The following is a 12,161-nucleotide window of genomic DNA, read 5'->3' as shown; positions in this document are numbered from 1 at the left end:
ATGCCTTTTTTCCTTTTAAGCTTTTGCAGTAACTCATGTAAAATGATAGTATTATCAGATATTTGCCTCTATTTGACAAAGGCAGACTGCATAGGAGAGATCAACTTATCTAAGAAAGGCTTAAGCCGATTAGCAAGAATTTTAGAGATAATCCTATATACAATATTGCATAGACTAATAGGACGATATGAACTAACTTTGTTAGGATGTGGGATTTTAAGAATTAGCGTGATATTAGTATGATTAAAAGTTTGAATAAGACTCTGAAAAGTTGTATACCTTTAAGTGTTTGATGGTTCATAGTTTTCAAATGAAGTGAGGGCATACATAGCTTCATCACAAAGAAAATAATTACATCAGCACATATATCTACACTAGCTATTCTACTCTGTTTTCAAATAGAGCTTTCGATATACTAGAGTACTAATTGTTTGCTATCAGCTGACATTAGCATCACAGATATTCAATAAGTATAATTTTCATTCATCCTGATCCAAGGTATTGAGTTTATTTGCAAATCGCAGATAATACAAGACCCATTAAAACTAAAAATAAGACTGAACCAAACAGATTCAAGGTTTCAAAATATTTAAAGGATTCAGGACCGGAACTATTAAAATTGCCGTCCGGTATAAATTCTTACATACAAAGATTTTGTTTTTTTGTTTTTGTAGTGCTGCACCCAAGTCACTTCTGGACTGACTACGTACATGGAGGGGGTCATAGAAAGCCTTACCCCGCTTATAGATCAAGCACAAACATAGTTCTTGATATATGGGTAATTGGTTAGCATATACAACTCAAGTTGATCGATTCATCCTTTCTGCAGAACCCTAGAGCAGGACCCTATTTACTTCACCATTCATAGATGGAAAAGCCATTGCCGTAGTGAGCCTTAGTTCCAAATCAAGCAGCTGTTCAGCTTCGAAACATGGTTTGAAGAAAGGATGTCGTAGAGCCGCTGCAGCAGTAGGCCTGACATTGGGATCCCAGGATAGGAGTGATTCCATTAGCGCAATTGCATCGCGACTTGCTGATGGTATTAACTTCTGAAGGGGAATTCCTAAACACACAGGAAACTGGATGTTGTGTGCTTCTGCTTCTTGAAGACCCTTAAACCAGGAAAACGGACTACCTTTTATGCTGCATATCTTGTCAAGTTGATCGACCTCATCCGTACCACGAAACAGAGGCTGCAGAAGAAATAATTCAGCCATGATAGCTCCCATTGCCCAAATATCAATAGCAGCACCGTACTTGGAAGACTTGACCAGAACCTCGGGTGCCCTATACCAGAGAGTTGTAATATGATTCGTGTATGGTTGATCAGACAAGAACTCTCGCGTGCAATCCAAATCATCTTCCACAGACAAGAACTCTCGCGACGAACCCAAATCAGCAATCTTGACTACGTTTCCAGAAACTAATATGTTATCTGGCTTAAGATCGCGGTGGAAGTATCCATGGCTATGCATATGGTCGATTCCTTTAAGTATCTGGAAGCAGTAACCTCTAATATTTTCTTCAGAGAAAAACCTTGTTCTATCACAAATAAGTTGGTGCAGACTCCTATCCATGTATTCAAACACCAAGTCCAGGTACTCACCTTCTTGGACGATATCTTTGAGTTTGACGATGTTCGGATGACCCAATGCAACGAGCGCCTTCAGTTCCCTCATCTCTTTACAATCTTCCCACAAACGACAACGATCCTTCAAGAGCTTGATTGCAACAGATTCCCCGTGACGGTTATCGCAAGCTAGAAAAACATGCCCAAAGGTCCCTTCCCCAATTTTTCTGATGATTGTGTACTTGGAAAACAAGTTCAAAGAACCTTCATTGTTACCACTCATCTTGCTTGATAAATTCCTATACCTAACTCAAAGAGATGAAGAAGAACGAATTGTATATATAGAGGAAGTTGCATGGCGGTAAGTTTGCTTAAGAGTTTGAAGTTCTATTTGATTCGGAACTAAAGACTCAGTTCTAGTCCTGTTTGGTATCGAATTTGTTATGACTTGGGCGTCAATTCTAAGCATATTCTCGGCAACAACGAATTTCAAGACTTTCAGGAGTTTCAGCCACCAAAATTAAGCCTATTGGGCCACAGAAACTCTTAAAGCCTATTAATTAGGCCACAAAACAAATATTTTCACATTTTGTACCACAGGAAAAATTCAAGCCTTTGGCACACTATCTTTTATTTATTTTTTCACAACATTTTAAAAAAGAAATGTCTATTTGAGATATTACCCCTGAGTATGTATGGGTTTTGACACTATAATTACAAGATGAAAGTGAATGATAGGTAAGCCATTTTACTCTATGTTGTTACCTATCACTTCTCTATTAATATCCAACATATGAAGTCAACACTGCTGGAATAAATGTGAGAAGAAGCAATGCAAATTCTGGCCTCTGGGAATATATGTCTGTACTATACCCTGAGTTTGATGGGAGCACCTAGCGCATGCATCCGATGCTTTTACCTATAGTTAACAGCACACTCAGGGTTTTGTTTTCCTTTTTGAATCTGACTAGATTTGAAAGAATTAGTTGTTAGTTGTTACACTGCACTATATGACTACCATGATTTATAAAGCCTAACAATAATTGATCCTGGATGAAGCTAAAATATGGAAACAGTCCGCAAGGTACGCAACACAACAACAACCAGTACTAGGACTTCGATTACTGACAAACACTGGTCTAAAAATCGGTCTAGGCGGCCGTCTCTAGGCGCTAGGCGGTGCCCAACCGACTCGCCTAGGTCCAAGTCGTTTAAGAAATCGGTTGACCGATTAGGCGGGCTAGGCGGTCCAGTCAATTTTTTTTTGAATAATTAAATATTGAAAATTAAAGACCCGTGTAGGCTTAAGATTTGAATGAGTTTAAAAGACTAAAGTCTAATGTAAATTATATGCCACTATAAGAAATTATATGTTTTTATATGAAGTCAATATTCTTCAACTATTACACATTTTTGTAATAAATATATTTGTTTGTATTTATTTTTTGAGTTATGGTAAATGATTTTCTTCATTTCTTGTAGTATAGGTGTGTATTACTATATGTATTATAAGATATATTATGAAAAAAAAACCGCCTAGCACCTAGTCCGTCTAGCCACTGCCTAAAAGGCCTATATGCTAGGCGCTTTCCCACCGCCTGACTACCGCATAACATTTTTTAGAACACTGTTGACAAATGCAATATCTGCTAGCTTTATTTACTCTTGTAAACTATTCAAGTTTAGCATAGGGATTGAGTTTTGATACACTAAATGTCTAAATTAGACGCACGAAGTCACTCGTCCAATACTCCAATGGCATATGGCCAGAGATTGTTTATCTCGTATGGAAAGAAATATGCTTAACGAAAAGTTTTGATATCCTAGCTCATTGGCCTGGGGTTGCCTCTCCTGTAACGCCCCTAAATTCCACAGATGCTAGATGGCCAATCTAACTTCTAGGAATATGGAGAGGCGTGAACAAAATGCGGAAAACCAAAGCATGGGAACATTCCAGGTCAAGAAACATGCAACTAAAAATATTTATTACAACTGTTATGGAGAAAAGAATGAAATTAAAATGAAGATTTTGAAAAATAACATTTTATATACATGAATTACAACAACCTAAATTGAACAACCCGACTCCAAGATCATGCGAGAACTCTATCGTGCTTAATCACGCTAACCTGTAAAAAATGATAATGAATGGGCGTAAGCGCCCAGCAAGTAATCTCTACAAAAACCATCCTACTTGTCTAACCAAAGAATAACCAAGGCACTTACCTATGTGCCTAGAATAGCATGTTAGGAAAGGCCACTACAAATCAAAACAAACAAGAAACGAGACAAAAATCATATATACAATACTACCCAATATAACAACAAAGATTTAGACAAATTAGATCTACAATACTTTAAAATAAACAAACAAGATTGAGCGATCAGATAAATTTCTTCTCAGTGAAGTTAGTAGCTTATTCCTTTCTTTCTTTATTAAACTTACGGGAAAATAACATCTACACCCCTGACTGTACATATGGTATGGTAATTGTGGTCATTCCACCAATTCCCAACCCCATATTCCCCTAGTCAAGTAATATGGTGGACTTTTCCCAAGTTGTCATTTTATACTCGCACACACGTACATGTTTTTATATTTCGCGTACTACGTTAACACACTGAATTCAATCGTGTGTTACACTCAAACCTTTGTGGAGGTTGACCATCACTAGTTTATACTCAAGCAGAAAACATTACATCGGCTAGAAGATGATAATAATGGCAGATACTTACATTTGCACTAATAAATAGATGGTGTGGTATCACATGAATCAAACTTCATGTATTATGTACACATAGCTATAAAGTAAAAACAGTGCCGCCATCGTTTAGATGGCCTTAGGGCTACTCACAAGAGGTCAGCAATCAAGAGCTATCATTGTTTTAATAATGAATTCATCTATTATAACAAAACAAAATGGGAAGACAAAGGGCAGTTGGGATTTTCTTGGGATTTGCGTTTGATATGCGTGGGGAATTGCATAGATCTTTTTTAATGAGAGTTTAATACAAATTTAATACATATTCAATGCATGCAATAGATATACATTGAATTGGATGACTAATTTAATCAATATTTTAAGGGAACTGAGTTTTCCACGTTTGTTTTTAACACTTCCACTTATTTTCAAAGTGGATTGACACAAATACCCCTATAGATTGTTGAATTGGAAAAAGATTCTCTTCTTCTCCATTCCACAAATGAGAACGCAAAACTGTTAATACACAAACTGCCTCATGCTCTCATTGATAAAACCACATGACCACATCCCCTCATTGGTATCGCTATACCCATAGAACTTTAAAGAAAAAGGCCTATTGAATCATAGGTAAAAAAAATATCAAAATCAAAATAAAAATTGCTATAGTTTTTGTAAAAGCAACTTCCTTTTCAAACTGGGTCATTCATTTTCGTCCCTAAAATCAGTGTTTTGGTTTGTTAATAGGTAAATGAGTTCACTGTATGTTGTTGATAACTTAACCTTTTGTCTCAAATGAGGCCTCAATTGAAATGGTGAAGAACCCCCTTCATGTTTAGTTGAATGCATCGTCCCTTGTTAGAACAAATCCTAAAAAATCGCTAGATGAGTGCGTGAGAAGATGTGAGATTCGGGTAGAGTAATTGTGTTAATATTGAATTCGAAGTTTGCCCACAACTCATTTTCTCTCTTTTAAAATTGTTTTTTGTTTTGGTTTTTTTCATTTGAGAAGAAGATGAAAACAACAAAGAAAAACCAAGAACCCACATAATTTTATTTGTTTTGCATGAATTTTTGTGGGAAGGGACTGCCCTTAGAGAGTAGAGTTGAGGAAAAAGAATAAACAATTTTGGGTTTTGTTTTTGTGTTTTTTTTCCCTGGTTGAATAAGGCTATTCATGTCATTTTACATGGTCAAGGGCGTGGAAGTGTTAAAAGTGAGCGTGGAAAAATGCGGTCCCTATTTCAATTAATAAAAATTTAATATTCTACACCAAATGAGCCAAAATACAACAGCTGCAATTGGGCATAAACACCGGTTAATAGCCCTTGTAATTAAACATGTGCCACTAGCCATGGTTGTTCAACTCAATAGCCGTGGTACTCATAAATTATAATTTTGAGCTTTTACAAACTTGTACCCGCTCTAATATTTCGCGAAAAATTGAGCTTGCCTTAAATTTCGGTGGGCAAATAACCAAAACTTTTTTTGAGAACCCTAAAACATAATAGAGAGAGAGAAAAAAACTAAGTCTGCGCCAAAACTGAGAGAAATTTCAAAGCTTGGTTCAGGTAATCGTCTTTTCCTACAATTAACACTTCCAATTCGATCTTTAGTTTTCAATTCTTCAATTTCTTTTGCTATTAGTTATTCGGTTTCGAATTTGGGGTTTTGGTAATCCAATTAGCAAGGTACTCCTTTGTTTCCCTTAGCTTTTCCACGCACATGTCGATTTTGCAGAGCGCGCAATTGCGTATGTTCTTAACGATTGTTAATATAGATTATATGTTTTTCATGATTTAAAGGAATGTTTTGTCTGTAATTTCGATCTTATCTGTGTGTATGTTCTTCATGATTGTTGAAACTACTTCAGAACCTAATGACTGCTCCTTGTTAGTCTATTGTTAGGGACCAATGACACTACAATACGTAAAAAATAGAACTTAGTAAAGTATTGATTTTGTTTTTCATGAAGAAAGTTTTAATCTTTATTTGGTTTAGTTAATTTGAAGTTTAATTTGTGCTGGCTAAAGTAGGTTTGAGTGTCTTTTTTTTGTGGGTAGTTAATTGTTTAAGTGGTTATGGCTATATGTAGTGAATGTTTGGGCAATATGGAAATAATGTGTTTAATATATCGTATCGTATACGTGATGAAAATAATTTGTTTGAGGTTTAGTTTAGTGTGTCATTTGGATTTTGGTATCGACGCGGATTGTTCGTATAACTTAACACCAATAGAATTATGTACAAAGATTTCACTATGTGATGCTTTGATTGTAAAAAGTGGGTCTAAAGTTAATAGGGAAGTTTTTGAGTCTAGTGTTGGGAGATTAATAGGATAATATTGTCCAACTTGTGTGTAACTTTGTTCAATTGTTTGATATGGATTACCAGGCTTGTTGGCTGGACTCTTATACTTGGTATCTGATCACATTGTCATATTTGTTTGACACTTGATTTGTATAAGTTCACTTATACAAATGGAGGGGTAGGTGTCGGTGGTTTTGAATAAAACAAATTGGGAGAGAAATAGAATCGGGAGGAAGAGACAGAATGGAGAGAAGAAGAAAAGAAGAAAGAGAAGAAAATGAAAATGAAGATTTTCGACAGAATTAAACTAAAGGTCTCGGGAGCTCGGTGTCGATGGTAGGAGTTGGAAATTTTGCTAACAGATGAGTAATCATTCTACCAATTTCCTTGTGGATTTTGAAATTGAAATTTTGGGTTTACATATATCATTTGCTTTTATCTATATATGGTTACTGCCATATTGAAATGTGGACTGAGGTGGAGATGATATTTGAATCAATGAATATTGTTTAGTTGGTTTAATTGTTTGAGTTCATACATATATTGATGGTGTTTACACTTAAATGATGTCTTTGCTAATTGTTTGCTTCGAGCTTTGACCGAAGATGATGAGTGATCTCTTAAATCCTCTTGTATAAGGTAATGAAAGTCTACTGGTTGTATGGTTTGCTAAGTAATTGGGGTATACTTGTTGTTGATTCTTCAATGTATTCTATTTTATATATCAGTTTTGGTTCGTATACTTTGCTGTCAAGGTGGTTGTCACCACGTGTATATACTTTGGTCATGGATTAGCAAATGATGTAGGAGGGTCTAGGATCATTATATTCTTATGTGGGCAATGTTAGACTTAAATTTTGAAATGTCAGAACTTTTAATTTTAGAATTTGTGACTTGTATTCATTTTTTATGTGTTGAACAATTTGAACCATTCATGAAACTAAAAACTGGAACACTTATACTTATGTCCTGTTTTGGTGTTGATTTTCTTATATTTCGAGTTTAAGTTAGGTTTTCCTTTAAACACGAAAAAGTAAGGTTTGGAAGTCTGCTTTCCAATCCAATTGACCTCATCGCATTCCGAGGTTTGTGGATATGGTTACGGTGTTTGGAAGTTAGGCTGTTAGAAAACAGTGAGTCAAAAATTAGTTTCTGCGCACTCTGTTCAAGCCCAGTTTTCGCATATTTAGAAAGAGATTGAGTTTTTTTGTAAAACATAAGAAATTAAATTCTGGGTGTTAGCTTTTCAACACAAAAAGCCTCATTGATTTTGGATATCTATAGAAAGAGTTGTGCCATTCGGAAGATAGCACGTCAGAATTCTAGTTTGCTGAAAATTAGGATTTTTACCAAGTTTGCACTATAATTACTCCTAGTTAGGCTGAGATTGGGACTTCGAGTTGTCCATAAGAAAGAAAGTGTACATATCCTAGTTTTCAAATAATCAAGTGGTGTGCAATTTTGAAGAATGAAGGAAAAGCTTTAGCAATGCATAGTTCGAATTCAATTCGTCCAAAACCGAAAATCCATGAAATTTCGACCCTATAAAATTTCCTCTTCGAATTTCGATGATTTCGACACTATATTTAAAATTTCGATTTTTTTGAAAAACCAAATTCCGCCAAAATTCGAGTTAAGTTCGAATCACGAACTATGTAGCAATGACAAGTTGGTTAGAAAACCTACCGTCACTACACCAAATTGGCCAAAAAATGCCAGCTGCAATCGGGAATAAACAAGACAGTTAATAGCCCCTCGTAATAAAACAGGAGCCAATAGCCGTCATTGTCTAACTCAATAGCCGTCATACTCTTCTATTAGAATTTAGAGCTTCCACAGGCTCATTCCCGCTCTACTATTTCTCAAAAAATTAGACTTCGCGCTAAATTTCGGTTGGGCAAATAACAAAAACATTATTTTGAGAACCCTAAAATATAGTAGAGAGAGAGAGAGAATACGCCTTGTCAAAACAAAACAAATAGTGACTACTTCTCTTCCTGCTCATTCTTAAACAGAGTGTGAGGGAAAAATAGATAGTGAGGCTCATTCTGAAATCTCGATTGTTGTTTTCATCTCTTTCTGTCTCCATCAATAGCTTAGTTTAGGTAATCATGTACTCCCATTTGAGACCATTAACACTTTATTTTTTATTTTTTGGTACAAATTATTTATATTTCAATTATTCTATTTGTTTTCCCATCAGTTTTTCGGTTTTGAGGGGGGGTTTGGTGGAATGTGTTTTGCTCAATCATCCCATTAGCAGGTACTACGTATTTTGATATTAATTCTTTGATTAATATCTATTATTAGTTGAAAAATTAAATTTGTTGTTGTTATTATATTAAGCCAATTGCAATTTTTTTTAAAAGATTGAATTTTTCCTCCAAGATTACAAATTTAATGTTTAATTCATTGTAAAAAACCAGTTGGGTTGCTAAAACAAAATTTTATGTGGTAGTAACGCATACAACTAAGATACCTTTCAACGTTCTCTTAAGTTAATTTTTAGGGAGTTAGATAATTAGATGTAGAGACTTGAGCTGTTTAGAGCGAGACTGCTTGAACTATTTATACACGTTTGTGACTCCAAAATCTATTATCTTTCTTTAACTTGGATGTCAGTAACTGTTGCCACATTTTGGGATGTAATCTTATGCTTTAGACCTTGTATATGCTGTATAGGTTCTCTCGCCTCTTTGGGTCAACTTCAATGGGACCTAGAATAAGCTATGACTATGAAAATTTGTTATCTAAAATGTGCCTACCTTATTTACCAATAAATAAGGTAAACTCGGTCTCGATCCCTAACAGGAACTAGAAGGGGTGCTCTCTATACTGACTATTACTCTAGCTTTCCTTGTCTCTGGCTCTCCTACCGGCTATGTTTTAGGATTTGCTTTGACTTCTTTCTTAACCCCTGCCTATGGTGCCTTCCCTTCCACTCTAGATGGCTATGCTTTAGCTCTCTCTGCCTTAACCTCTGCCTTTGGTGCTAGCTTTCGATCTAGGCAGGGTGCCGACTTTTGAACTAGAAGGAATGCCAAGCACTTTAGAATGTATTACTTAGGAAGTCTAACTGGGGCAGGATTAGCCCCTGTTCCAACCTATGCTTTTGTTACTTTCTCTCTTGTTGAGTCTGCAAGAAGTTATCAACTATAAATATGTAATATTGCTATATATTTGTTATACAACTCTTGATTTTATATATGAATCTGCTAGTTGGCATGTTTGCCGTATTAAGATTTTCTTATTACTTCTTATCTTGTTCGTCGCAGACAACAGGTCATTCATTGTCTAGGTGACCAATGGTATCACATTCTGTACAAACATGTGAGCTGCAAGTATATGTGGTTTCCATTGGAAGAATGTTTGGTGATCGAGAGGATGTACATGAGAATGCATATTGGTTCATAGTGGACGAGATCTTGGAATTTAACGCTGAGTTGTTTGGTGCTAGAGGACAGACTTTTGGTAACATTGACGTGGGATCTACTATTACATGGCTTAAAGTTTTTTACTAATGTAATCTAAATTACTTTCTTAAGTTATCTTAAAGACTTGGTTGTGTGCAAAGTTGTTGGATGAGATTTGTTTTGTTGAAGTTTCAAGTATTCAATGGAAATATTTTGATTTGATTCAATGAATGTATAGTTTAGTTATAACCTTACATTTATATGAATACATGCTTTTCTATCAGGTACAGCAGGAAAAAAAATTGATACTAAATAAATAAATGACAGGTAGAACCACTGAAAAATCTCTCCCCATAAACGACGGCTTAAGTTTGTGGTTCTATTCTAAATATACATGGGCCTAATTTTTAAAGAAACATGAGCTGACGGCCATCGTTAATTTACAAGTGTTAAAAGCCGTCGTATTTTTTAAAACATTACAAGTGCCCCGGGCCGTCGTTTTGCAAAAACTAGAGCGGTTTTTATTACGCCCTAATGACAGAATATAGCACATGTTTTTCTTGTAAACGACAGCTATGGGCCATTGTTTTTTGACTGTTTTTTTTTGTAGTAATGGGCTAAAACTTAAGGGCATTGGGACAACATAATTTGTGTTCAATGTCATAAATACATTAGATATCGAAACAACTTTCCTATTTGATTCTTTTGAGTTGTAAATCAAATGTAATGGTTAATCCCAAGAGTTGCCATCAGTTTAAGAAACAAATAAGTTCATTGGGCAATTATTAGGAAAAAGAAAACTGAAATGGGAATATTGAAGACCCTTCATTTCTTTCCCTGGTTCAAAGAGTTTGGGTCACAAATAAAGAATGTTCACAATTGTAACCAAAAACCTACACTTTGAAAAAGTATTAACGTATAGGACCTTCATCTTCTAAATATTTTATTCCCATCTTTTAAAAAGTTAAATGGTCGGGAACGATTTGAGGACTGTTATGAAGAAAACGTTCTAGACTCTCTCATTTTCTCCAAAAACAAATTATTAGGAGTATTCTCAGTCTACTTTTTAAAGTAATTAAATAACGCACCCAAAAAAATGGAAGTGGGAAACCAAACTTTGTCGCTCACACCCGCCATTTCTCAAGACCTCCATGAACGTTTGTTCTCCAGTTCTCCCACCTTCTCCATGCGAAGATTACTTTGCTACTTTGCATTAAGGTAATACTCTCTGTATTTACGTTTTGGAGTTTGATTAACCTTTTATATAGAGATTTTGAGATTTAGTTGATTGTGCAACTCTCTGAGCAATTTTTTCCTCCTTAAATCTTGTATTTTTCCTTTTAGTACTTCATGGTTCACCAAGTAATTTAGTGTTTCTGGTTACAATGATATGTATTCTTCACCATTTTCATTGGTTGTCATTGATGTGGGTGGTTTTAATTTGATGCATGGATTTTAATTTGATCCTATTACATTAAGTTCTCTGAATTTTTTTCCCCTTTCCTAGATGGTTTTTCTTCTTAAAAGCAGTAAAATCAGCAAGCATTCAATTGGACACTCAATTGAGCCATTTAAAGAATGGAAGATTGCTATATCTTTAAACTGGTAAGATTTTTCCATTGTTTTATTATTTCATTAAGCTTGGATTTTTTCTAGGGTATCCACATTGTATTGGGGCTTGGGGATATTTTGTTTAGCAATATCTACCTATCAAATGAGGATTTTTAAAGCCTTGATAAAAGGCTTTCAAAGAGGGTTTTGGAATTTTCTTTCTTTAATAAGAAGTTGTTATTCATGTCCATTCATACGCATGTGGATACATTTCAGCTAACATATTAGGGATTGCCACCATATTAGGCACTCCATTTCAATTTATTTGATGCTTAATTCCATTTTAAACTTTAAGGGACTCATCTTTATGATTAGTCATCTCTTTTTAATCAAGCATTTGTCACATTAATTTTTGTAGACTTAGAACTGGTGGAAATGTATATTCGCATTATACATCAACAACACACGTTGTGTTGCTTAGAGTTTGCTATAGTTTGGCCCACTTTGTTCAATGAAGAGGTCAGTTCTCTTGACACTGCATTTGATTAGGCCCTTCTCATTTATCGCTCTCACCATGCAGCACATTTCCTTTTGCTATCGCTCAACTACTCTTTT

At 35.2% G+C, this 12,161-nt stretch overlaps 1 long non-coding RNA gene and 1 pseudogene across 3 annotated transcripts; one reads left to right on the top strand and one right to left on the bottom strand.

The window, feature by feature from the left end:
- Window positions 1-833: 833 nt before the first annotated feature.
- Window positions 834-1,853, bottom strand: LOC147524014 (uncharacterized; annotated as a pseudogene).
- A 3,760-nt stretch (window positions 1,854-5,613) lies between these two features.
- On the top strand, window positions 5,614-10,222 carry LOC147524013 (uncharacterized). 3 transcript variants are annotated; one of them, XR_015218327.1, is made up of 4 exons: window positions 5,614-5,843; window positions 6,667-6,918; window positions 8,786-8,845; window positions 9,858-10,222. It is a non-coding gene; the product is annotated as an uncharacterized LOC147524013 (long non-coding RNA). The 3 variants fall into 3 exon arrangements; XR_015218323.1 differs by having other exon boundaries at window positions 5,619-5,843; window positions 6,667-6,948; XR_015218324.1 differs by lacking the exon at window positions 8,786-8,845 and having other exon boundaries at window positions 6,667-6,948.
- The last annotated feature ends 1,939 nt before the right edge of the window (window positions 10,223-12,161 follow it).

This window comes from Coptis chinensis, chromosome 1 (genome assembly GCF_015680905.1).
Source record: "Coptis chinensis isolate HL-2020 chromosome 1, ASM1568090v1, whole genome shotgun sequence".
NCBI classification, from domain to species: Eukaryota; Viridiplantae; Streptophyta; class Magnoliopsida; order Ranunculales; family Ranunculaceae; genus Coptis; species Coptis chinensis.
The sequence above is the reverse complement of the archived record's forward strand: the minus strand, read 5'-3'. Positions and strand labels throughout refer to the sequence as shown.